The sequence below is a fragment of the Oryzias latipes genome, chromosome 13 (genome assembly GCF_053564925.1).
Source record: "Oryzias latipes strain Hd-rR chromosome 13, Olatipes_Hd-rR_3.1".
In the NCBI taxonomy this organism is placed as follows: domain Eukaryota; kingdom Metazoa; phylum Chordata; class Actinopteri; order Beloniformes; family Adrianichthyidae; genus Oryzias; species Oryzias latipes.
This window is the reverse complement of record NC_136249.1, coordinates 32,710,492-32,736,763: the sequence shown is the minus strand read 5'-3', so window position 1 is coordinate 32,736,763 and position 26,272 is coordinate 32,710,492. Positions and strand designations below refer to the sequence as shown.

General features: G+C 42.2%; 1 protein-coding gene across 3 annotated transcripts in view; it reads right to left on the bottom strand.

The window, feature by feature from the left end:
- The window catches only part of gpr4 (G protein-coupled receptor 4), a 56,941-nt gene extending 33,822 nt beyond the window's left edge, over positions 1-23,119 (bottom strand). The window contains exon 1 of one of the 3 annotated variants that reach the window (XM_078930203.1): positions 22,871-23,119. The gene's annotated coding sequence lies outside the window, so the exon portion shown is untranslated. Of the gene's footprint in view, positions 1-20,453; positions 20,668-22,870 lie in introns of those variants that run through there. The other 2 variants (XM_078930205.1, XM_011482224.4) reach the window with 2 other exon arrangements.
- Positions 23,120-26,272: the final 3,153 nt, after the last annotated feature.

Below are 26,272 nucleotides of genomic sequence, written 5' to 3'. Positions count from 1 at the left end.
AAGAAGGGAGATTTATTCTTGTAAAAGGAAGGCTGGAAAATGAAATGGTCACGATGGTTAATGTCTATGCTTCTCCCGATAGTGGAAAACAATTCTTTAAATCTCTGTTTGACATTATAACCCAGGAAATAGAAGGTACACTAATATGTGGTGGTGATTTTAATATTTTCCTGGATAGTAAATTAGACACAACAAATAGAAAGAAACATACTGACTATCGCACTAAAACTGTGAAAAAAACACTTAAGAGAATTTGGGTTTGTTGATATATGGAGGTCACTACATCCGCTCAAAAGAGATTACACATACTACTCTGCTCCTCATACACGTATTCAAGAATCGATTATTTCTTTATTAACAGTGAAGAAGCATATCGGGTAAAGAAATGTGAAATTCAAGGAATAGAATTTTCAGACCATGCTTCAATATATCTGGAAGTAGAGATGAATAGACAAACATAGAAAACACAATGGGAAAAAAAACACAATGGAGACTAAACACGGGAATATTGAATAACAAAAACACGATTGAGGAGTTAAAGAAAGATATAACCCTCTATTTAGAAGATACTGACAATGGAGAAGTCACACCTGTCATTCTTTGGGACGCACTCAAAGCAGTAATGAGAGGAAAACTTATAGCAAAGATGTCAGCCAATAAAAAAGCTAAAGAAGAAAAATATAAAGAGGGGAAAAATAAAGTAGTAAAATTGAACAACAACATAAAGCCACATAAGATCCCCAGCTGCTCCAAAAAATGAAAGAAATCAGAGATAAATTAGACAAACAACTAATGGAGGACGTGGAAAAAAAGACCAGATTCTTGAAACAATCTTATAATGAAGTAGGCCCACAAGCAAGTAAATTATTAGAAAAAAGATTGAGAAAACAGCAAGTGGATCGAACAATTCACATTCATGGTATAAAACACTTAGTGAGCATCTTGTACCACTTCTTGAACGAGCATTTAACCATAGGAACATTGAGAAATCCCTCCGTCATGGAAAGAAGCGGCGATAACGGTAATCCCAAAAAAAAGCAAGTGCCAAACCTGCTCGGACTACCGTCCCATATCCCTTCTTAATGTAGATTATAAACTTTATACCTCCATTATTTCCAAACGATATAAATTCTTTATTAGTGACATTATTGATGAAGACCAAACAGGTTTCATTAAAAGGCGTCAAACCCAAGATAGTATAAGAAGAACGCTACATGTTATTGATCATATCCAAAGAAACAACGCAAGTGCAATCCTCATAGGCCTCGATGGAGGAAAAGCATTTGATAGCGTGAATTGGACCTTTTTAGATTTAGTACTCGAAAAATTTGGTTTCAGTACAAAAGCTGTTAAATGTACTAAAACACTTTACCAAAATCCCACTGCAAGAATCAAAATAAATGGCAGTCTCACTGAAAGTATACGTTTAGAAAGACCCACAAGACAAGGCTGCTGTCTTTCCCCAACACTGTTTGCATTATTTATAGAACCTTTAGCACAAGCAATCGGGGAAAACCAAGACCTCAAAGGAGTCAAGATTGGGGGAGAAAAACACATTATTGGACTTTTTGCCAACGATGTAATTTGTTATCTAGAACAGCCAGAGACAGAAATCCCAGTCTTGATTGACCAGTTATGGGCCTTTGGTCTTTGCTCTGGATATAAACTTAACTTGGCAAAGACACAAGTTTTAACATTTAATTTCTCACCATCTAATAACTTACAACCGAGATACAATCTGAATTGGAAAAAAAACAAATTGACTTATCTTGGTGTGACATTAACAAGAACACTGGAATATCTATATGATGCCAACTACACCAAACTAAATAGGGAAATAAAAAATGATCTGGACAGGTGGAATGTTCCTTCACTGGAAATGGGTTCTAGGATAGAGATCATAAAGATGAGTGTCCTGCCCCGACTCTTGTACTTATTCCAATCCCTGCCTGTTGAAATACCAGAGAAGCAATATAGAGTGTGGGACACCATTATTTCCAGATACATTTGGAGTGGATGTAGACCAAGAACTAAATTTGATACTTTAAAATTAAGTAAAGACAAAGGAGGCATTAGACTACCAAATCATAGGGAATACTTCTATGCTGCACAGCTTAGACCGGTAATCTGTAGGTGTGATGAGAAGTTTGTATCGAAATGGAAAAATGTGGAGCAATTCATACAGGACAGGAAAATTCATAGTTTTATTGGGGATAGACATAAAGCCCTGAATAAAATTAGCCAAATGGGAAAGGTAACAGAATTTACGATAAAATTGTCGTTCCATGTTGTGAGAAAATACAAACTAGAGAAAGAGCTTAGGATTCTTCTGTGGATAACCTATGATAAGGACTTCATTCCAGGTTCTCACAACAAATTTTTTTTAGAATGGAACCCAAAGAGCATAACAGTGATGTTGCACGTTGATTAAAAATAAAATTTCCTAAATTTTGAAACTTTGAAACAGAAATTGAACTTGAATAACCATGACCACTTCAGATTTTTACAGATAAAAGATTACTTTGACAAGGAAATTAGGAATAAGATAAATTTAGATGAAGATGGAATAATTAGAACTATTGTTAAAACCTACAATTCTAAAAAGCCAAACACCACGTATATTAAAAAGAAATGGGAAAGGGAACTGGATATAAAAATATCAGATAATGACTGGCTCCAAATTTGGCAAACACAGAATACATCCACTTCATCACGGACATGGAGACTGCATTGTTGGAAAAAGACAATTAGATATTTTATAACACCAAAAATCACAAACAAGAACACTTCGGTGCCCCAGCCATGTTGGAGAAAATGTGGAGACATTAACGTAGAAAATTGTCATATTTTTTGTTGTATGTTTTAACTGTGTTTAAAAAGCAATAAAAAGAAAGTTAAAAAAAAAGAAGTTAGGAAATCGGACAATTCAAGTGTAGTTTGTGTGGACATCCTACAACACTTTGGTATCGTGCAGCATTTCTGTGCAATCAGTAAGGAGCCAGTACTTACACCTACGAACGACTAGAGTGTGGCGTAAGGACACTGTACGACAGCATCACCTGTGATTCATAAATGCATGTATCTTACCACATGAACAACAATGGTAAATTCCATTTTCATGACGTCCCTTGAAGTGGCTGTACAAGTTTCAAGGGAACTGTAACCCAACATTCACACTGGGTATGTTACGTGTGATCAGCATTTGGTATTCACACTGGGTTGTAGCTACCCCATATGGCATGTCCGCCATCTACAGTTGGAAAGGGGCGCGGGGTGAAATGTTGGAGCGGTGCAAATCTCACGATTCTTCTTCCAGGCTTTTTGTTTCATAGCTCTATCGCGATATTGTATCAAAGACTTGGTGTCATAGAATCCCAGCTGGGCACAAATGGCAAATATTATTTTTGTCCTCTATGGTCATCAATTTTTAATTGTTGGTAGTTCTGTGTATTAAAAGGGACGTCATCCATACGTCACTACCAAATCTGAGTCCCTGATTTCTCAAAGTTCAACCTTCCAACAGATGCTCAATGGACATTTTGTACGTAGAGCCCCCCCCAAAAAAGTCTTAAAAATGTGGATAGCTACGCATAAGCCAAAACTCACTTACATGCGCATTTACATAGACTTTTCAAAGTTGTCCCTTGACCGCACTTTAAGAAGCAGGCCCACCTCTCAACGATCCTTCACGGGCCCAGACAACCCCAAAATGCACAGCACGGGGGTCGACCCCTGTGACTAAGGCTTGATCCAAAATATACGGTACTTTTTTGCCCATTTTTCAACCATCCAAACCTGAGTCCCCTGGACATTCCTGTGTGGAAAAACCCTAACTGCTTTCTGAATCTTTATGCCCCCCCCAACACTCAGCCTTGAAGCACTACTCCAGTCAGCCCACTGCAGACTCCCCAAATGATGCACAAATGTGACGCAGATTAAAACCGATGGGTAAAAAAAGTTCAGGCTTCCTGCAGTTAAAGCTGCTTGTTTATTTCATGCTTGAGCGCTGGCGTGATGGTCCACGTCTCCCAGGCCTCGGGCTCCACCTGACGCCCTGCAGGGAGGATTAATGACTTCAATAAAACCCTCTGCTGTGACGCCCAGCTCTCCTGGACACGTTCGGCTCTGATGGGATCGGCAGAGCTAGTTACTGTACGTCTGCTGAGAGCGAAAGAGTGAAAGAGGAACTTTATCTCATTCCACAGCGTGCATCGTGGAGGTGCTGCAGCCAATAAACAGCAGCTGATGGATGATGCCAGCGTCTTTGTGGGACAAACTTCTTTTCTGGCTGAACAAAGCAAAAATTGCCTCTCTGAGACTGCAGGGTGGACTCTGCGTTTTGCACTGAGGGGGTGCGACATGATTTGCACCGTCAGTCGTCGGCTGCTCGCTGAGCCTCAGACAAATGATCCTCCAGTGGAGGTCTGGATGTGGGGGTGTCAGCAGCTTTAATGATGGCCTGCAGAAAACCTCTGCTCTGAAAGGTAACACTAGTCGAGAGGATGACACAGCCGCCGTGGAAGAGTCGAAGAGCTTTTCAACACTGAGACATGAGGATTTAACTCACAGACACAGATTTACACATTATTCTTTATTTGTATCACATTCACTTTGTTTCATTGACCACATTTTACACTGAAAGCAAACGAAATACAAAAAAGGAAACCCAAAGAGTCTCTGAATTTCAGCAAATGCAATGAAAATGTTCAAAAGTAAAAAATAAAATAAAAAAATCAGCTGTTGGCTGTTTGTTTGGTCGATTTAACAACAAAAAAAGATTCAACACCAAACATATGATGATCAAGACGGCTATGATCAGAAAAGTTTTACACATCTGCAGCTCCAAAAACAGGAAACAAGGGCAGGGAGGTTTTCCTGACCACTCAGTGGATTTGAACGCCTTTAAAAGAAATATAGACATTTTGCAAGCCAAAAAATGCAGCTGATTATAAGGCACATTCATCAAAACAATACAGTCAAATAAAGTAGTTGACTACACTACCCAGAATGCTTGATGTCCAAAGGGCAGATAATTGGACAGAGGGGGTTTTCAAGTGAACTGTGATGTCCTTCAGATTAGCCAAACTTTATTGACAATAACTTAATAATACTAAAGAATACTCGACGGGTGTTTGTCTGTTGGTCTGGACCAAGTCCGTTTAATTTACGGTAATCCAGATCAAGTCCTGAACCTTGCGTTTGGTCTGTATTCAGACTGCGTTCATGCATTCTTTCCTGTTTTGAACCAAAGCTTGAAAACAAAACCACATGACTAAAGATCTCTTCAGTCACTGGCCAGGAATTACGAGCTGTTCAAGGAAGGCTTCTTGGATAAATGCAATTCCTGTTTTTGGTCCTGACCACCTCGGAGCTGGTTTCACATGTCATCTCCCCGTTTATTTGCAGACGTTTTGGTCCACCTCAAACCAAAGAAAACTGCAAAGTCGATCAGCTCCGAACCCGACCGTTCTGATCACATGAGTGGTCGCAAATCTCTGCAGTGGGTCCACCAGGAACAGCCCTCTGAACTCTGAACTGAAGGATGAGTGGCCAGGTATTTGAACCTGTCCATCAAGACGCCTGTCCATCAGGCTCCCCTTCTGGTTCACACAGAACTCGTTAAATTCACTCCCAACTATAACTGTGCGTTTGGGTTGAACTTTCTCACCATCAACCATAAAACAAAACTCTCCCGTGTAATAAATCAGTCCAATAAAAAAGCTGCAGTTACCAGCTTCCTCTGTGTAAACGGTACAAATGCCAGGGAGGAACCCCAACCACCTCCAACAACAACAACCCCCCCATTACAACAATGTTTGACTGAGGAGATGAAATAGATTGAGGCAAATAAGCATTTGAACATTCGAACAAGATGAAAATGTCGGACCCCTCCGTGATTTCTAAGTGGGAGAACTTCCTCTCAAATACCTTTTTGCCTCACTGTCACTGAAAACAGGGGTGATCAGTGATAAAAGGTGTCAGATTTATTTTACAAGAACCTTCCGATTTGTTACAGAATCTTTCATGATAACAAGGTTCTATTCTGCACGTAATATAATTGGTAAGGCAAATGAAATGTCTTTTCTTAGTGCAGACGTCCTTCATTTTCTGGGACGTTGGAGTCAAACATTTCGGTGTTCTCATGCTTCAGCAGGTTTCTGCTGAGTGTGAGATGGTTTCAGGCTGAACCCATCCATGAGGGTCTGCGTTTTCTAGCCGTGGTCTGCTGCCAGGATGTGGCTGCTTCCTGAGCCACTTCCTGTTATGTCTCCAAACATCTGATTGATCATTTCTATTGTGGACAACTGCGTTGAGCGAAGCGCCGGCTGTGTTGGCAAACCTTCTTCATCTTCAGCTCAAGGAAATAAATGTTTGAAAATAAATGATCTCTAGATTTCCAAACGGATCCACTGATTCCAGAAATTAGTCTGCTCACCAGCGTAACACTAATGCTGATGATACATTCAAAGTCTGTAGGAAATATTAGATATTTATTAATAAAATATGATTTCTTACTGCCTTATTGTAGTTGTTCTTGGTCAGTTCGGGTTCTTCTTTAATTTCACTTTAATTCCACTTAAAGCTATCAACTTCTTACTGGTTTATTGATCCACGCTTTACTGGTTTATTGATCCACGTCTTGCTGATTTATCTATCCACGTCTTGCTGATTTATTGATCCACGCTTTACTGGTTTATTGATCTGCGTCTCGCTGGTTTATTGATCCACGTCTTGCTGGTTTATTGATCAATGTGTTGCTGGTTTATTGATCCACGCTTTACTGGTTTATTGATCCGCGTCTTGCTGGTTTATTGATCCACGCTTTACTGGTTTATTGATCAACGTGTTGCTGGTTTATTGATCCACGCTTTACTGGTTTATTGATCCGCGCCTTGCTGGTTTATCGATCCACGTCTCGCTGGTTTATTGATCCACGCTTTACTGGTTTATTGATCAACGTGTTGCTGGTTTATTGATCCACGCTTTACTGGTTTATTGATCCACGCTTTACTGGTTTATTGATCCGCGTCTTGCTGGTTTATCGGTCCGCGTCTTGCTGGTTTATCGATGCGCGTCTTGCTGGTTTATTGATCCACGTCTTGCTGGTTTATCGATGCGCGTCTTGCTGGTTTATTGTTCCGCGCTTTACTGATTTATTGATCCAGGTCTTGCTGGTTTATTGATCCGCGCTTTACTGATTTATTGATCCACGTCTTGCTGGTTTATTGATCTGCGTCTTACTGATATATTGCACATACAGAAAATCCTTTTGATTCAAGGTTTTGAAAAAAGTAATTTAGGAATAAATAGAAGTAAAACTCCTAACTGCAGAAGACATACTTCTGCGAACTATTGTGTTTATTATGGATTTCTCCAAAAATAAACAGTTTCCTGTGTCCGTCTGACGGTCTGGCAGACAGTCAGGCAAAGAGCAGCGAGGTTAAGTCATCACTGCTTCCATAATCGCCCACTGAGGAACACACAAACAGCCGCAAATTAAAACCCTGTCCATGAAATATTTATTCCCAACACGTGTTTTACAAAGTAGGTTAAACAAGCAGACGGAGGAACGCCGGCTCCGGGCAGGATGCGCTCGTTTTCGGTGCGATCACCTTCTCCCTGATGGCATCTTGGACACTTTCTGCCATGCCTGCAGGACGGTGGGACTAATTATAGTTAATGGAGGCTGGAGCTGTGAGTGGGAAGGTCAAGCGGAGCCGCAGAACTGCAGAGCTCAGGAGAACTCCATTAAAAACCAAATTTGACAAACTAAGGGCCTCCCGTTTTCTCTAAAAACCCCAGTTTGACACCAAACTGCTGGAGCATCTGCAGCACAGGCACTTCAGGAGCACAAAGACCTGCCCAATGTGCTGTAATGAGCTCTTCAGATCAGGTTTTATCAGCTGATTGTGTTTCACAAAGAGGAACAAGTGGATTTACATGCAAACAAGTGTAAAAAATAAAAATTAAAAAAAACAACCAGAACACAGAGACCGCTCCTTTTCTGGGGGCTTTAGAACCAAAACCCTCGTCTGTATTTGTAGAAACTTGACTGAAAACACAATCTGTACGAGAACATCGATCACACTGCTAACGGGACACATTTGCCTGTGAACAGCTCCATCCGCTGTCGGTCATTATGAGGCGAACAGACATTTAGCTTAGCCAACATGTGTCTCGCTCTGAAACTCCACAATCTTAAAGCTCCAGTCTGTCATGAATCATTTTTACTTTAACTGAAGCAAAGTGTGTTTAAAAACACAAACATGTGTATGAAAAAGCCAAAAAATTAAGCATTGAATCGCTTTTTTTAACATTGCAGCCAAATTACTCAACCAGATGTCCCTAAACAGTTAGACAAGGAAAGCTTTTTTGTTTTTTATTTTTTTAACTTGTCCTGTCCAACAGCTGGGCAAACAGATGAGAGCTGAGGGCCTCTTGTGCTGGACATATTTTAACAATAGGGGTTATTAATCTTCAGACAAACCAAAGGTATGTCTGAATAAACCCCTTTTGTAGTTTAGGCCAAACTTTATTAATTTCAATCATGTTTGAAAACCTTTGGTGTTGGACCGGACGGAAAAGGAAAGAGGGGAAGAAGAGAGAGGGATGTTAGAGAGGGGGGGGTGATAGTGAGAGGGGGGGGTGAGACCATGAAGCAGCATAGAGCAGACAGGTTTACTGGTTGTTTATCATTACGGTAAGGTTCAAATGTAGTACAAAAAGGGCGGGGCCTGTTCACACACACACACTCAAATGTTATCAACACACCTGCTAGCTGCAAAAAAATGTCCACATGTCAACATGTACACAAAACAGATAGTGTTCACGAACGCATACCTATGCCTTTAAACCAACTAGTGTGAAATATTTCATTCAATCATGCAAACTATTTATGTAGAGGTGAGCTAACACCAGTGCTCAGGTGAGTGTTTATGTTCTTCTAAAATGGATGGTGGAACGTGACAAGAAGGAGGGAGAGTGCCCAGCCATCCCCACCCCAAGACCCCCGCCGCAGCAGCAGCGGCAGCCGGAATCCCCCCAACGCCACCCAGGCCAGGGCCAGCAGGACCGCCGCGAGGCCCCCAGAGCCAGAGAGCGGGGAGGCATGGGGGGAAAGAGAGCGCCGCCCCAGCCCAACCGGGAGAGCAGCCCCCCCGCCGCGCAGGGAGAGCCCAACGCAGGGCCCCACCCGAGAAGGGCGCCCACAGCCCCAGACGAGCACCCCATCACCACCCAGGAGTTCTGGGCATCCCCCCCGCCGTTAAAGTTTTCAGTTCCTGTCAATCTCCTGGTTTTTAAATCTCATGTCCACCAGAGTCTGTCAGATAATTCAGAGACATTTATTTTGATTTTTGTACAAAAAACTGAAACTAAAATAGGAATAAAGTTAAAATAATTCATTTAAAATGTAATCAGGGCAAAAAAATGAAAATAAGTAGGTTTTTTTGTCACTAATGGAGCAAAAACTTAAATGATTAATCTCCTTTTGATGCATTTCTTTTGTGTTAAATGTTTTGCTCTGTTAGTTTTCCAGCTGCTTCATGTCTGTGGATGATCCTTTAGGACAGTGGTCCCCAACCTTTTTGTCACCGCAGACCGGTACAACGCAAGACACGTTTACCGCGGACCGGTGGTGGTGGGGGGTGTTGAGATGCAACGCAAAGCACGTTTACCGCTGCCTGTTAAAGGCAGATTTCCCTTTTTTAGCGGATGCCGGTTCCTCTTCTGTCCCTTCATTGGACCGTTTCCCCTTGTCAAAGCAAAATGGAAATTTTTTTTCTTTCTGTTCGTCCCGGTGCCAAGTGTCCCGCGGCCCGGTACCGGTCCGCGGCCCGGTGGTTAGGGACCACTGCTTTAGGAGACTCGGCTTGTTGCTGGTCATCTGTCTGATGTTCTTCTGTTCTTCCCAGATTTGTTAATTTTCTAAATCTTTCCATTTTTTTGCCTGTCTTCATTCCTCTGACTGAATCTCCTGAACAAACGGGAGCTGTCATGTTGTTTTGCTAGAAAAAAAGGTTTTAGTCCAAACTGTATGGATCAGTGAGGTTCAAGGAAGACTTCGTCAGTCCAGAAACAAGCATGTTTTGGATTAAAAAAATCTTATATCTAAATTCTCATGTGTTTTTAATCAAATCTCTTTTACTCTAAGCTTATTAAAAAAGTCTGACAGGAAGTGCTGCTCTTAAACTAAAGGTTGTACTGAAGTTGTGAAGGGAGGCGGTGACTGACCCGACCTCAGACGAATCAACGCAGGAAGGACGACTAGAAAACAAGATTTACAAACGTGAAGCTCTGGCCGAGCGAGCAGAAGACCGGCGTCTGATCCCTTCACCTGGCAGAGCGTCCTGCTCCAGAACAAACGGGTCCGTCTTAACATTCTGCACAGCCGCTCGGCTCCCTCCACATCCCTTTCAGGCGCCGTTTTCCCCAACCAGAAGGATGAAAGCCCTTCTTCTCTCAGCAAGGGTCAACGTGCAGGACGCTCCGATGCCATCATCTCCCGCCATGCTGACCTGCGGAGCTTCTCCGGGAGCAATAATTGTTGTGTTTGGACGCAGAGCACACAAAGACTGCTGTTAAACTCCAACAAAAGAGGCCGAACTCTGAGATTCCTGCTGGAAAATGACCTAGAAAGAGTCCATTTCTACAAAACAAGATGTGTGATGCAGCAGCTCTCCAGAAACACCAGAACCCCACAGCAGGGAGAAGAAAGAGAGAAAATCTTCACTCACGATTCCGTTCAAATAAGGAAGAGACGACAGAAAGATTTGGAAAGTCTATACTTTAACAGGTTGTTTACTTTCCCTATTTACTGCTTTTCCACTCAGGAAACTGAGAAGTTATTGAAGATGTTCCTCTGTAGGACCTTAAAAACAACGTTTTAGACAAAACTGGTCAAAAACTTCCAGCTTAATAGAAGTGGTAAAATAAAGAATAGAGTTTTTTTTTTTTTTTTTGTGGAGAGACCTGATTAAAGACCCGACAGTTTCAGTAAAGCTACGTACACACCGGGCATCTGAAGCACTTCCAAGAACATGCTAAACAAACACGCATCCTTGAACACACGTTTGTGTTCACACTGGACAAGCAGGGAGGAGAGTCTTCTTTTTCCACCGTTTACAAGCGCATATCCGCCGTCTAAAGATGGAAGAGGCTCGGTGCGAAATGTGGTGCTAACGTATCACGTGCACACCCCGTGCATGCAGCCCTCACGCGCAGTCATTAGGAGCCAGTTCTCTTACTTTAGCAATGACTAGAGTGAAGCATGAGGGCACCTTATGAGAGCCTCACCCGAACATCATAATTCCATCCATCCATCCATCTTCCTCTGCTTATGCGGGACCGGGTCGCGGGGGCAGCAGACTGAGCAGAGATGCCCAAACTTCCCTCACCCCAGCCACTTCCTCCAGCTCCTCTGGGGGGACCCCGAGGCGTTCCCAGGCCAGCCGAGAGACGTAGTCTCTCCAGCGTGTCCTGGGTCTTCCCCGGGGCCTCCGCCCAGTGGGACATGCCCGGAACACCTCTCCAGGGAGGCGTCCAGGGGGCATCCGGACTAGATGCCCGAGCCACCTCAGCTCGCTCCTTTCGATGTGGAGGAGAAGCGGTTCTACTCCGAGCTCCCCGCGGGTGACCGAGCTTCTCACCCTATCTCTAAGGGAGCGCCCAGCCACCCTGCGGAGGAAGCTAATTTCAGCCGCTTGTATTCGGGACCTCGTTCTTTCGGTCATGACCCATAGCTCATGACCATAGGTGAGTATTGGAACGTAGATCGACCGGTAAATTGAGAGCTTTGCTTTTCGGCTCAGCTCTCTCTTCACCACAACGGACCGATAGAGCGACCGCATAACTACGGACGCCGCTCCGATCCGCCTGTCAATCTCACGCTCCGATCTTCCCTCACTCGTGAACAAGACCCCAAGGTATTTAAACTCCTCCACCTGGGGCAAGGACACTCCACCGACCGAGAGATGGCAAACTACCTTTCTCCGGTCAAGGACCATGGCCTCAGATTAGACATCATAATTCCATTAGCCTTATAAATGCTTCATGATATAGAAACCATGCACACGATAATGGTACGTTCCATTTTCATGACGTTCCCGAAGGTGGTCGTACGAGTCTCAAGGGCTGCAAGACAATCTAAGGATGCGGCCTCTCCTCTCTACGACCTTTCGCAGACAAAAGCCTGCAGCCCCTGTATGGGGGTGAATGTCACTACGGCCTTCAGCAACTGGGATGGACTTGATGGATGGACTCAATTTTAGTAAATACATACGGTACAACGGCCATGTTGTCTTGGAGGTTTTATGTTCTTAAAACTATAAATACCCTCTTGGTCTGTGGTTTTTAGAGTTCAGATGGTTTTGTCTTGTTTTGTAGAATGTCTGAAGACATTTAGCGTGAACGAAACAGGTTCTTCTTAAAAACTAGATCCAGAGGAACTTTTTAAAAGCTCTTTTTCAGAGTTGATGAAAGACAAACAAATGGAGGAGAAGTAAGGAGGCATAGTGATATGAAGGTCAAGGAGGACAAACGGTTGTAGGTCGGATGGGGATGGCGTCACTCAGAGGGAGATAAATGACGAGGACAAAAAAGGGAGACAGGTATTTGTTTCTTCTATTTCTTTCCTCTTTAGTGCAGGTCTCATATCGGGGCGGTGGTCACGCCTTCTCGTTTGCACGCAGACGAGCTCCTGTGGAAAACTACAAAGTTTCCTCACACCACCACCTCCTTTGTATTGAAACAACAAAGCAGCAAGTCTGACTGCAGGAAAAAAAAACTGTTTTTGTACAGAAAACAACCGAACGGGTCGCAGGAATACAGACTTCTCTATCAGAACCTGTCCAAACAGAAGCAGGAAGACCAGTTCACATGGACCATGTTCGACATCAGGAGCTGAGCTTCAGCAGAGTTAATGTGAATTCAATTCACATCAACATGACCGCATCAAAACATGCCGTCAGATTTACCAGCAGGAGAGGATAGACACACAAGAAGACTAGAAAAATAAAATAAAAAGGCTCACGTTTTCATTTTAAAAGAAGATGTTGTACATCATCTAATAGTAGGCAAAGCATTTTGACCAAAAGTAATTTGGACAGATTTTAAGAGACGGGCAGTTGTTGGTGACGAGTTCATCTGAGATTTTCACGTTTCTACTGATTCGTTCCATCCATCTTTGCAAATGTCCGGATGTTGTTTGCTTTTGTAGGCGAAACGCAGACACGCTGCAGAGACCGACTCTAGGTTGACCTCATGAAATGGGCGGCACCCACAAGGAGTGAAAGGCGGAGCCTCAGAGATCGTGTTGTCTTAATTCTGGGTTGGAAAATAAACTGCCAAAATAAAATATTTTAGTGTGCCAAAGGTTGTATAGTATCATATCCTGTACATGCATGTGGTTTACTATAAAAGGCTTAAGAATAGAATGGTATAGGCCAGGGCTGCTCATTACGTCGATCGCAATCGACCAGTCGATCTTCAAGGACATGAGGGTAGACCGCAGGCCAGCAAAGATAAATTACCCAAAAAATGTTTAAAGTACTTCTAAAAAATCCGTCAGCGAATCAAAATCCTCACCGACAATACGGGACTTGATGGACATGCAAAACGGCCAGTTGGACATCCTCTGATACATACGTCACTGTTTAAATACACTGCGCGCAAATTCTGTCATGAGAAAGTCGCTACTTGCCCCGCAGCACGTCAAGTCCCCAGCAGAAAACCACTCCGGACAACTGGAGACTTTTGCCCCGCAAGTCTCCTCCTACTCCCTGCTCCGTAGTCCCCCCCCCCCCCCCCTTCCGTGGCACGCTCCCCCCATTGCATGGTTTACAGGAGAGCACGACATACGATAGTCGCTGCTTTCTGTTTTTGTAATAAAACTCCTCATCTGTTAATACAAAAGTATCTTTGTGTACTCTTACTGTGTAGTTTGTGAATTATCAGTACATAAACAACATACTAATAGTTCATAATACTATGTTTATTAAACAGTATTTTAGTCAAATATATATATATAAAATAAAATAAAAAAAACGCCCCTCTCACCCTTCGCGGGTGGTTTCTCCTCCAAGCTTGGGTCCTCTACCAGAGGCCTGGGAGCTTGAGGGTCCTGCAGTATCTTAGCTGTTCCTAGCACTGCGCTTTTCTGGACTGAGAGGTCTGAGGTCTTTCCAGGTATCTGTTGTAGCCACTCCTCCAGCTTGGAGGTTACTGCCCCGAGTGCTCCAATTACCACTGGCACCACTGTCACCTTCACTTTCCATGCTTTCTCCAGTTCTTCTCTGAGTCTCTCTGATAATGATGAGACGGCCTACCTGAAGGAGATTGGACATCTGGAAAACTGGTGTGAGAGGAACAATCTCCTCCTAAACGTCAGCAAGACTAAGGAGTTGATAGTGGACTTCGCCACAAAGCAGAAGAGGAACTACCAGACCCCCGTCATCGACAAGAGCCCAGTGGAGAGAGTGAACAGCTTCCGATACCTCGGTGTCCACATCACGCAGGACCTGTCATGGTCCTGTCACATCAACACCGTGGTGAAAAAGGCCCGGCAGCGTCTTTACCATCTTAGACGTCTGAGAGACTTTAGACTGCCCTCTGTGGTGCTTAGGAACTTTTACTCTTGCACCATAGAGGGCATCCTGACGGGAAACATCACAACCTGGTTCGGGAACAGCACCATGCAGGACAGACGAGCTCTCCAAAGGGTGGTGCGTTCAGCTGAGCGCATCATCCACACCGAGCTCCCTGACCTGCACTCAATCTACAGCAGGCGGTGCTGGACCAGGGCCAGGAAGATAACAAAGGACCTCAGCCACCCCGACAACGGACTGTTCTCGCTGTTGCGGTCAGGAAAGCGTTTCCGCTCTCTGAAGGCCAACACAGAGAGACTGAGGAGGAGCTTCTTCCCGCAGGCGATACGGACTCTTAACCAGTAATCATGGACATTATACACACAAGCCACTTTCACATATGTCACTTTAGAGCATATTTGCACACATTCGGACATTCTATTTTTATGTTTTTATATTGTATATTCCTATATTTTATATCTATCTTCCTATTCCTATTGATATTCTTTCTTGTTTGAGGTCGCGGGCGGTCGCCTAAGCATTTCACTGCACATTGTACGCTGTATGATTGTGTGTGTGACAAATAAAATTTGAATTTGAATTTGATTTGAATTTGAGTCCCTGGTATTTCTCCAGTTTCTCACGTTCCTTCTTCCTGATGTTCCCATCGCTTGGCACTGCCACATCCACCACAACGGCTTTCCTCTGTTCTTTATCCACCACTACAATGTCTGGTTGGTTCGCCATTACCATCTAAATCTGATGTTATTGACATTCAGCACTCAATTCAACATGATTTCCGAATTCTGTCCAATTGTGGTTACAATCTAATAAGCTTCTACTCAACAAATCTAAATCCTATTTTATGTTTTTCCAAAAAAGATTATGTCCTGTAGCTGCAAATGAAATAAATTTAACTTACATGGACATGTCACCCATTTCAGCAGCAGAAAAATTCAAATAACTTGGTTTGTGGCTTGACTCCTCACTCTTTTTCAGTGCTCATATACAGTCCATTGTCCATACAATTTCTTATCGTTTAAAATGACTTTATCTATCAATCAATTGTTTTAGTTTCTCAGTCAGGAAGAAAATTATCTCACAACTGATTATCCTGACTTTAGATTATGGTGACATAATATATCGAAACACCCCTCTCTCTAACCTCCGACCACTGAATGTTATTCATAACAGAACTCACCACTGTCTGATGTATCAACAACTGTCCTGGCTTCCCCTATCCTCCCGACGCCAACTTCACAGGCTATTGTACATCTTCAAATGTATTAACCTCAGTTACCCAGATTATCTCAAACAATATCTAATTCCTTTTCAGTCTTCTTATAATTTTCGTCATCCAGATCAAATCTTTTTTGTTGTTCCAAGAGTCAAAAAGGAAAATCGGAAAATATTCATTTTATTACAAAGATTGGAACAATCTTCCTCCATCTATTCGTTCTTTAACCTCATTCTTTGCATTTAAAAATCCTGTTTGGAACATCTTCAACACTAATTTTTGTCCAGGCCTATTTCATTAGTTTTTTTTGTTTTTTTTTATAATTCTGTTAATCTACAACTCAAAAGTAATGGCTGATTTTGATTATTTAATTTTCAACAAATTTTAATTTATTGTTACTTTTGAACGTTTGAAGTCATTTCAGTGAGCATTGTGGACTTTCTTTAACTGAGGGGTACCAACTATTTTGTCCGCACACCTGGTATAGGTCCTTTAACAATTTCCTTGTTACCTGCTTTGATGTCACCTGTTTAAACTGGTCGTCTGCATTCCATTTCTCTTCTTTAGTGGGACAACTTGCACATTTGGTTGCTAAATACTTTTGTTGCTCCTCTGTAGGAGGCCGGCGTTCATCGAAATCTTCTCTCCTTCTCTCCATCAGAGTTAGAAAACTGAAAGGCTGAGGTCATGCCTCCTCTCCTACCACACATGCAGCCTGTGATTGGCTGGACACACCTGTTCCAGTTACCCAACAGCAGGTAAGACAAGAAAAGCCCGTTTTTTGGGGGAAGATTCTGGTGGTCTGTCCTGTTTTGTTTTGTTTTGGGACTTTGAGGGCGTTAGGTCACTGATGTGGGAGGACGGATGACCTCACCACTGCAGAAAGATCAAATGTGTCGGATTAGGCCGAGTCATGTAATGAAGTGATGGAGCATTAAAATTACAGGTTTAAACGGGCTCAGTTAATGCACCGAGGTGCAACACAATGTCAGCGAAAACTAATCATTAGCCCGTCACCAAGGCAACCAGCAAAGCACAGGTCGGCGTTTTGCCGAAGCAAATAAGCTCTCGACTGTGGGAAAACAAAAGTGTTCGGCTGCACTGAAGCACAGCGGAACTCACAGACGGGTGTGAGCGCGCTCCCCGACACCAGGAGACTGCCATCCTGACACATCTCCAAAAAGTTTCTCCAATTAAAGAAGCTGAGAGCCAGGCATCCTGAGCCCCCCGCCCCGGTGCAGCTGCATCATTTCATGACAATCCTCCACGCTGCTCCAGCGTTCCTTTTTGCAGCAGCGAGGCAAACGCAGTGCAGCCTCACCTCCCTGTAACCCGAGGACTTCCTGTAAATCTAATCTGATGCTTCGCTCAGTAATGCATCAGAAAGGAACAGATGTCAAACATGTTTAGTATTGACTACATATTTCAGGTTCTGCACGGTTCGTTGGGAGCGTTTGGTGCCAGAAAAAAAACTGTACAAATAAATGAAAATCCTATTCCGGGTTTGGTTTAATCTGCCAGAATCTTATAAAGCTTCTTTTACCTGCACTTTACTTTTTTACCCAACCCAACACACAGTGAAGCATCTTCAGCATCTCATGGCTTCTTTTTCAGCCGTTTTACACACTTTTCTTCAAGCTGAGCTTCCAGTACTTTTTCCAGTTCATATTCAAAAGGGTTGGTGTTGGAGACAAATCCTAATTTGAACGTCTCAGACTTGTAAACCGCACACTGAAAGTGTTGTCATCTGACGCACCAGGCCGACAGTAAACCAGATGTGGCGGGACGAATGTGACTGGTCCTATGATGGAGGAGCGTCTGCCATCCGGCTGATCTGAGGAACAGTAGAGTTGTTGATCTGAGCGAACCACAGCCATCCTCCTGCCTCCAAGGGTGCAGCTAAAACAGCTTATGTTTCCAAAGAGGTCAGAAATAGTTCAATAAAGGAGACGGAGGAGGAAGAGGAGGAGGATGGCGAGGGGATTGTCTACTTGATGTGTAATGAAAGATACAGAACAAACATGAGCAAAAAAAAATGACACTGTGAGGTTATATTTCTTTTTATCATCTGCACATGTTGTTTTGGCTAAAACCATGTGGTGGAATAACTATTTAAAATCAGTTTTTAGTAAACCTGTGAGTAGTGGATGGAGTTTTGCTAAATCAACCGACGTCAAACCAAAAGCACCAAAACCAAACAAACCTGTGACCTCAAACATAAAATCAACTCCAGCCAAAGACGGAAGACTCCCAACGGTGCAACAATCCCGGCTGGTGTTGGAACCAACCAGACGGTTTCTGTCATTAAATATTTTTGTTTTCCAGTTCCAGAATTGGAAATAGTTTAAGCTACAAACTATGAGTTCTTAGCAAGTCATCACTGTTAAAGATCCAGCAGCAGAGGAGAGCTGCATGAACGACTAGAGTCCAAATCGTTTGTTCGTTCAACCAGTCAGAGCAACAAAGCGTGGATATAGGAAGCTGTAAGTTCACTTAAAGACTAAAGAACACTATCTGAACCAAACCATACTGGAAACATAAACAAAACATGGGGCTTGACTGCTAGCTGCCCCTGGCTGCCTTAGAATAACCCTTTGCATCCAAGTTTATCACAGCTCAATGCTGTTGGTGGAAATTACAGCTCCTAATCTGAGCTGGACTATGTCCTCGTCTATTTAGTCGAACATCGTCATTCTTCTGTTTTTCTTTACCATAAATTAAGGTAACAAAGACAAGTAATGCTGACGATGCAAAAAACAGTTTAGGACATTAAAGTCCCTTCTAAAAGTCTAAAATCTAACAGCAGCCTGGATGTGTGTTTGTGTTTACGGTGCATTTCCATTAGCATTAGCGTTTATACTAAGTGCTGCACTGTTGCTCTGATTTTTAATACGTTCTTGTCTGTAGTTCCAGCTAAATGGATTCAGGAGTGGCCTTCATTTACGGACATTTGGCTCTGGGCTGCTGTCGGAAACAGAAGGAGACAGCAGTAGGTGAATAAGGTCTGACTGTTTAGCTTCTGTTTTAGCATAAAATGGCTAAAGCGTCATGGAATAATTCAACGCTAAACTACAGCAAACATGAATTCCATAATTAGCTAAATAAAGCCTAAACATCTGGACAAACACTGACAGATGCCATGGCTAAAAAAAAAACAGCTCAAAAGGAGCAAGGACAACAATTCTGAAACAAACTAGCTTAAAAAGTTGAAAACTTCTTATCCAATGCTATTTATTTTTTTACCAAAAAAAGTGTCCGCATTCAGAAAATATAAAATTTAAATATTACCCAAACATATTTTAAGCGCTAAACTGACTAAAGTGTAAGAAGCTGAAAAAATTATGAATGCTAAAATGCTACTTTGAAATGAGATTTTAAAAATCGAAATGTGCTATCAATCATTACTACAAATACAAGCTAAAGCTAATCCTTAGATTGTGCTAAGAATGCTAAACACAAAACTAAAGTCTTGTATTAGCTTGGCAACAAACACAGAACATCAATTCTAAACAACAACAATAATAATAATAGTACCAAAATATTGAACAGTGATAAAACAAAAAAAAAGCTACAAATACTTTCACAGCCAACCATGATTACCATCCAAAATTTGCTAGCCAATTCTACAAATACAAAATTGGCTGCAAAAAGTCCTCGAAACCGCTAAAGCTAGAACTAGGATCATGCTAAATCCTAAATACAATGCAAAATTTTTGACTTAGCTTAGCAACCAATAAATTGCAAGACTATACTTTATTAATAATAATAATAATAAATCCTAAAATGGCATTTTACAAAACATTGAAGGCTTCAAATGCGATGCTAGCCGATGAAGCAAAATGCGCTAACCTATCCTAAAAAGTAGTTATCTTTAAAAAAAATCCTCCAGACTGCTAAATCTGTATATTAGATCATGCTAAATAAAATGATTAAATGTTTTATTAGCTTAACAATCAATAGATGACAAATCAATTATCTAATGGTAGCCAAAAAATCCTAAAATTAGAAATGATAAAACAACGTTAAAAAGCTTAAAATGCTATGCCAGCCCATTAACCAAAATACGTTAACCAATCCCAAAAACTACAGAAAACCTAAAGCTGTTTATTTATTTTTGTTACTACAAATGCTACTGAAGTGTTTAAAAAAAATCATTTGTTAGAACTGATAATGCTGAAATATGATAATCAGTGGTAAAATGATAAACGGAAGTATTACACCTGTGAAATAGAAATAGGCTAACTGTACTGATCTTTATGAACAATAACACTAAAGGGCAGAGCTGACTTTGAACTTTTTTAATTCATTAATGAAACACTGAAAGTCTACATGCAAAGAACGAAGTCTTGGAGCTGCTCAGCAGCAGTGATGAAGCTGGATTTCGTTACATCCCACTGTGCAGATCACGCAGCTGAGGAGGTCCAGAAGAACCGGGTTGGGTCTCTGGAATCATCATTTATAATTAATGGCGTCGGTCAATTGCGCTGAATCTGGCACAGACCCGACAGCGCAGGTCAGCGGTGATAGAAGACCTACATCTCCAGTTGTTCGGGTCAAAGTTAAGGAACAGCTGGAGGTTCTGAGGAGGACGCGGGTCTGCCGCAGAACAGCCCGGTAGAAAAGTCTGTACTCACGATCAGCGGCGCCGGGATCCTCCTTCGCGGCAGCCGGTATCCTTAGAAAAACCCGGTTTGGCTCGCGCTCTGCGGAACTCAGACACGGGGAGGGAGAAGCGCCAGAGCGCAGCGAGCCGAACCGAGCTGGCGGACTGACTGCAGAGGAAAGAGACGGAGAGAGCCTGTGACTTTACCTCCCTCCCTCTCTCTCTCTCCTTCTCTCGCTCTCTCTCTCTCTCTGCGCGCGCATGTCTCACCTCAGCGCGCGCACATGTCTTACTTGCGCTTCCGTTTTCTTTCTCTTTTTATTGAACGATTGAACATGGCTGAATATTGAGTGACTTCACCAAAACAGTTAGTAACTTCAGCCAGAAAGAACAAACAGAAAAGGGTTAAACAGTAAAATCACCAATTTAGTAGAATTTTATTTATCATAACCTAACTTTCATTAAATCTGTTAAAGAATTTTATGTAACTATATTTTTTTCAAGAAAAGTAACTCCATTTTCCTTTTTTAACTGTAAATTTAAACATCATACTTACAATACATCAAAACATTGACTACTTGTTTCCTGCGAGGCAGTCCTGCTCTTTACCAACTGAGCTATCCACCACAACGGCTTTCTTCTGTTCTTTATCCAACACTACAATGTCTGGTTGGTTTGCCATTACCATCCTATCAGTCTGGATCTGGAAGTCCCACAGGATCTTTGCCCTCTCATTCTCTACCACCTTCTGAGGTGTTTCCCATTTGGACCTTGGGGTTTCCAGTCCATATTCTGCACACATGTTCCTGTATATTATTCCAGCCACTTGATTGTGGCGCTCCATGTATGCTTTCCCTGCCAGCATCTTACACCCTGCAGTTATGTGCTGGATTGTTTCAGGGGCCTCTTTGCACAGCCTACACCTTGGGTCTTGTCTGGTGTGGTAGATCTGAGCCTCTATCGCTCTGGTGCTCAGGGCTTGTTCCTGAGCTGCCAGGATGAGTGCTTCAGTGCTGTCCTGTAGGCCAGCCCTTTCTAGCCATTGGTAGGACTTCTTGATATCAGCCACTTCAGTTATGGTCCGGTGGTACATCCCATCCAGGGGTTTGTCCTCCCATGAGGATCTGTCCTCCAGCACTGTATCCTCTGCTCTCCATTGCCTGAGACATTCACTGAGCACACTGTCAGTTGGGGCCTTGAGCTTGATGTACTCATGGATCTTGGATGTTTCATCTTGGATAGTGGCTTCTACGCTCACTGGACCTCAACCTCGTGCGGCTAAAATATAGTCTCACCCTACCTGCTTCCAGTGGCTCCACTGGTGAATGCGTATAAATGTAATGGTCAGAGGGGCCGGAGGTGCGTACTAGCAGCCACGTCCCTGTCAGTCTACCCCAGGGCAGCTATACCTTACCATCGCCAAGTATGAATGTGGAGTGAATGAATAATGGACACACATTAAGCGCAGAAAAATCCAATCCATTGTTTATATTATTATCTTCCATGTATGGTGTTGAGCTTTCGTGTCTTAACATCCGTGGTCTGTATTTCTTCCTGTGGCCAGGGTCCTATACTAGGAAAAGGGAGGCATGAAGCGCACCCAACAGAAAAAAAAATGTTAGCTACGTGTATGTGCTGTTGACTGTAAAATACTCCTGAAAATAAAAGATAAATGGTTAAAACTGCTCCTCTTGTCCTATGCTCCTGTCGCAGATGCAGGAGTCCAAGTCCAAGGAATACAGTACCTCTTTTCCCCAACAACATATTTATTTGCTAGATTGTTTTAAGCCTGAAACATCTTCATGATGAAAATTTGCCCTTTTATTGATCACACATCAGGGATTTTACCACATAGGTTTGAAATTCCAATCATAATTGACGGTGTCAGATCTTAAACCACAAGGTTCTGTCGAGGTCTGCAGGAGAAAATCCTCTTCTTTAGCCTCTCTTTGTTTTCAATAAGAACAAAAAAGTGAAGAAATGTCTCAGCAAACAGGTTAGGATGGCCTAAAACAGTTACACTCAATGACCCTTTAACACCGGAGCCGGTGACGGCAAAATAACTGCTGATCTGTATAAATCCAGTGGACTCTGAAGATTTACCTTGATAGCGGCTGTAAAGTGTTGAATATCAGCTCAAAGCTGATTTTCACCACTTCAGAATCCGTTGGAATGACCAAAATTTAAAGAAAATTGCGCTACATAGTGGTGGAAAGATGAGCAGTGGGAGAAAACGTACGACTCCCATTTTTAACTCACATGCATGACATTAAATCATGTAGACTTTAAAATAGATCTTCAGGTTTAAAGGAGTCCTAGCTTTTATAGAGAAGTTGCTCATAAGCTTTCAGTGCATCAATTTTAAAGCATTAACATTTTATTTTGAGCTAGAAAATGTTCTTTTTTCGGTTGTAGCAATGGCTAAGAGGAAAATGCATTTTTCCTTACTGTTTAGGCTTCCAAGTAGTTCCCTGTCATTCACTCAGCTTTTCTGTAATTCCGAGTTTCCTCTGGAAACAGAAGTCTGTTCAAACTTCAATGGCACCACAGGAGCATGGTGTTCTGAGTGATCCTGCTGTGCTACAGCGTGCTTCCGTGTCACCTCTTCTTGGAAAAGCGCTGTTCAGGTTTCAGACTTCACTGAACTGTTGGTCATTCTACAGAACTGTAGTTTCTCATGAGCCGAGCTCGACACAGAGTGGACTGTCCGACGCTTTCACTGTTGCCCAACGTGTGCACATCTGCATACTTCTCTGCATCTGTCACACCCATCGCCGTGGAGCTGCTCTGTTGAGACAGGTGGAGTCTTGCAAACACTGGAGAAGATCCCGGGCCAAGAGAACCAGCTCCACGCTGAGATGAAAGAACACGCTGCTTTTTTAATCTCAAACACCGAGGCTTTCCAGGACAACGGCCTAACCTCTCTGAGGTGGGCGAGCCCCAGAGAACACTGATGCGGGAGAATCCTCCGCCTCCCCAGAGAGCCGCAGAGCTTGGATTTGAACCTCGAATCGTTGAATCGGTGGTTCACAGTTAGTCAGCTCATCCCCATTTTGACCCTCGACTTATGGAAAGACGTTTTCCTCTCTGAACTCAGGAGCAACCTTCCTCACAACGACCAACACCAAAAACTACAATCCCCTCCAGCAGCCACCAGAGGCAAGCTGCTAAGCACGCTACGACCTTCAAACTCTGGCGATGAGGACTCTGGAAAGGTCTTCAAACTTTAAAGATGTGAACTTGGTCAACGAGACCCTATGGAACCTGGGAAATGATATTTTCAGAGGGATCTCTGTGAAGAGTGGATCCCTGAGGTTCAGCTGAGTGGAGCACTTCATCACATTTAATGTTTTACCTGTTTGTGTAAAGGGACAACATCTGAAAAACTGAAGTTTCTATTGACTTTTCAAAGTTTCTGATCATTCACTCCATCTTCAAAAAGTTAAAGTACGGAACATTTTCTGTCTGTCTGGAGCTGAGAATGGATGGGATCCACTATTTGCACAACATAAAACCTTTGAATTGATGAATAAAACGTCAATTTAGCTGAAAACCTCCATTTGATTGGACCTAAATGAGCTTTGTCAACTAAAGCTGGAGCTCTGACTACAACTGCTGCCAGGTTCCGTTATAGTCTCTTGAGCTGAGCTTTCCTTGGAGAACAGGAGCCGCAACTTGAACTGTATAATTAAACTTAATCTTGAAATTATGCATAAAATGATCATTGTTGTTCCAGCTTCAGTCTGAGATTCCCCAGGTCCTCCATGAACCGCGCAAACAAGTAAAACCTCCACAGTCATGTAAAAAATAAACTGCATCCACTGCTGTTTGGGGTAAATAAAACCAAACACAGAAATTCCTGAACATCCAGGAAGGTATGATGTTACTTTTTCTCAGCAGCACAGCAGACGCAGGTGAATTTCACCGAGGAATTGTTGGAACGGACGACCCTGCTGCCCCCCTGTGGCCTGCGTGGCTTATTACCCTCTGAAACTTCCCGCTGAAATCAAAAAGAGTTTTCTGTGTTCGCTGTGAAAAGATGTAAAGTGAAATTAAAACACACCAAATGTCAAATTTGACCCTTTGAGTTTACTGTAAATGTAAAAAGATATATTAAGATACACACGAAGCTTAAAAACATTTCAATGAAAAGAAAAACAGGACAAGTTTTCCGTCAAAATAAAACACCGTCCTTGTGTCTCAACAAATTATCTCATTGAGTTGCAATTTGATTTAGACACCAAAAAAAACATTATAAATTATAAAGGTATGCTTTGAACGTGTTTGTTGTTCTTTATTGAACATTTTTTACTCAACTTGTTTGACCCCAAAATGAATTCACTCTTATTTTCAGAGTCCAAACGGTCTTCCTGGTTACCCGCTTTGGTTCCAATTTCACAGACAAATTCACTTTTTCACCTTTTATTGATCCCTATTAAGGTTTTGCAGAAAAAGACCATGTCAGAGGAAAAATTACAAGAGTTTGGCCATTACAATCAGGATTATTTAGGAAATGTTTGTCAAACATTAATGAAGTTTAATCTCCTCTTTAGTTCCTCTTCACTTCTTGTATTTCTATTAAGATGAGCTTTTGATCTCAGAGTTTTTCTTTTTTGTTCCATTTTAAAATCAGAAAGCAGATGTGAGAGGAGCTTTCCAAAAAGATCAAAACAGTTTGTTTTGGTTCACACAGCTCAAGTTCAATACGCTCTGACCTCCTAAAAATCATCAGAGAGAAAAAAGCTGATTTTTTTCAAATAGTTAAGATCTGGACTGCTGGCAGGAAGCAGAGGACAGCGTGTGCTTGCATTGCAGTTTCATCCATGTTCTGCATGAAATGAACAGAACCTGGGGCAGGTTTTTTCCTCCCAGCAGGAGGACCAGCCCTGGGACTGCTGGGAAGCATCACCGCCCCGTCCATTAACACATCCCTCAGCAGGACCGGCGGGTCAGAAAATAGCCCCTCTGAGTTCTCCATTCAGCCGAGCATTTCCTCCCTCCTCCTATCTCCTAAATGTAATCTGCTGGTCTTCGGCTCTCCGCTCGGCACCAGCAGAACTCCATTTCAGTCACTTTCGGCTGAATAGTCAGCTCATGATGCTGTGATCAGCTTAAAAGAATCTTGATTTCAGTTTAGATGATTTTCTTTGGTTAAAAAATGACATTTTTTTTGCTCAGAATTACCTTTTCCTTTTTTTTTGTAGAATTGCAGCTTTATGGAAGAGGATTAGGGCCACAGGGAAAAAAAGGGGGCAAATTCTGACTTTAATCTCAGAATTCAGAGAAAAAGTCAGAATTTTCTACGCCCTTTTTTATGTTTTTTCTCCACGGCCCTAATCCTCTTCCGTTCAGTTTTATTGTGGAAATATTGTTTAAAATAATAAAAAATATATCTATAAAAAATTTGATCGATTTGATTCGATTCGCAGTTCACTGAATCTTTCAATCCACTCAATTTGATTAAATGTTTTCATACATATTTTTATAGAAATACACAAATATATATATATATATATATTTATATTTTGAAGATGTTCATATTATGTGTATAATATATCCATAAATAATGTGGAATGGTTCGGCACAACGCCATGGTTCACCTGCAAAAGCTCATATCTCTCCCAAAACAATTCACTCATGAGTCAAAACTAAATTTCCTTTTCATTTAAACCGTCAGTGCCCCCAAAATACTTTGTCCCTTTGGCATTGTGTAAGCACTGCAAGTCAGAATGATTAGATGTTTTGTCACTATAGCAGAGGACCATTGAAATCTCCCTCATGTCCACCTTTCAGTCTTAGCTCAGTCCTTTTTTGACAATGGTAACTGTACTGTTTTTGTGTAGCTAACAG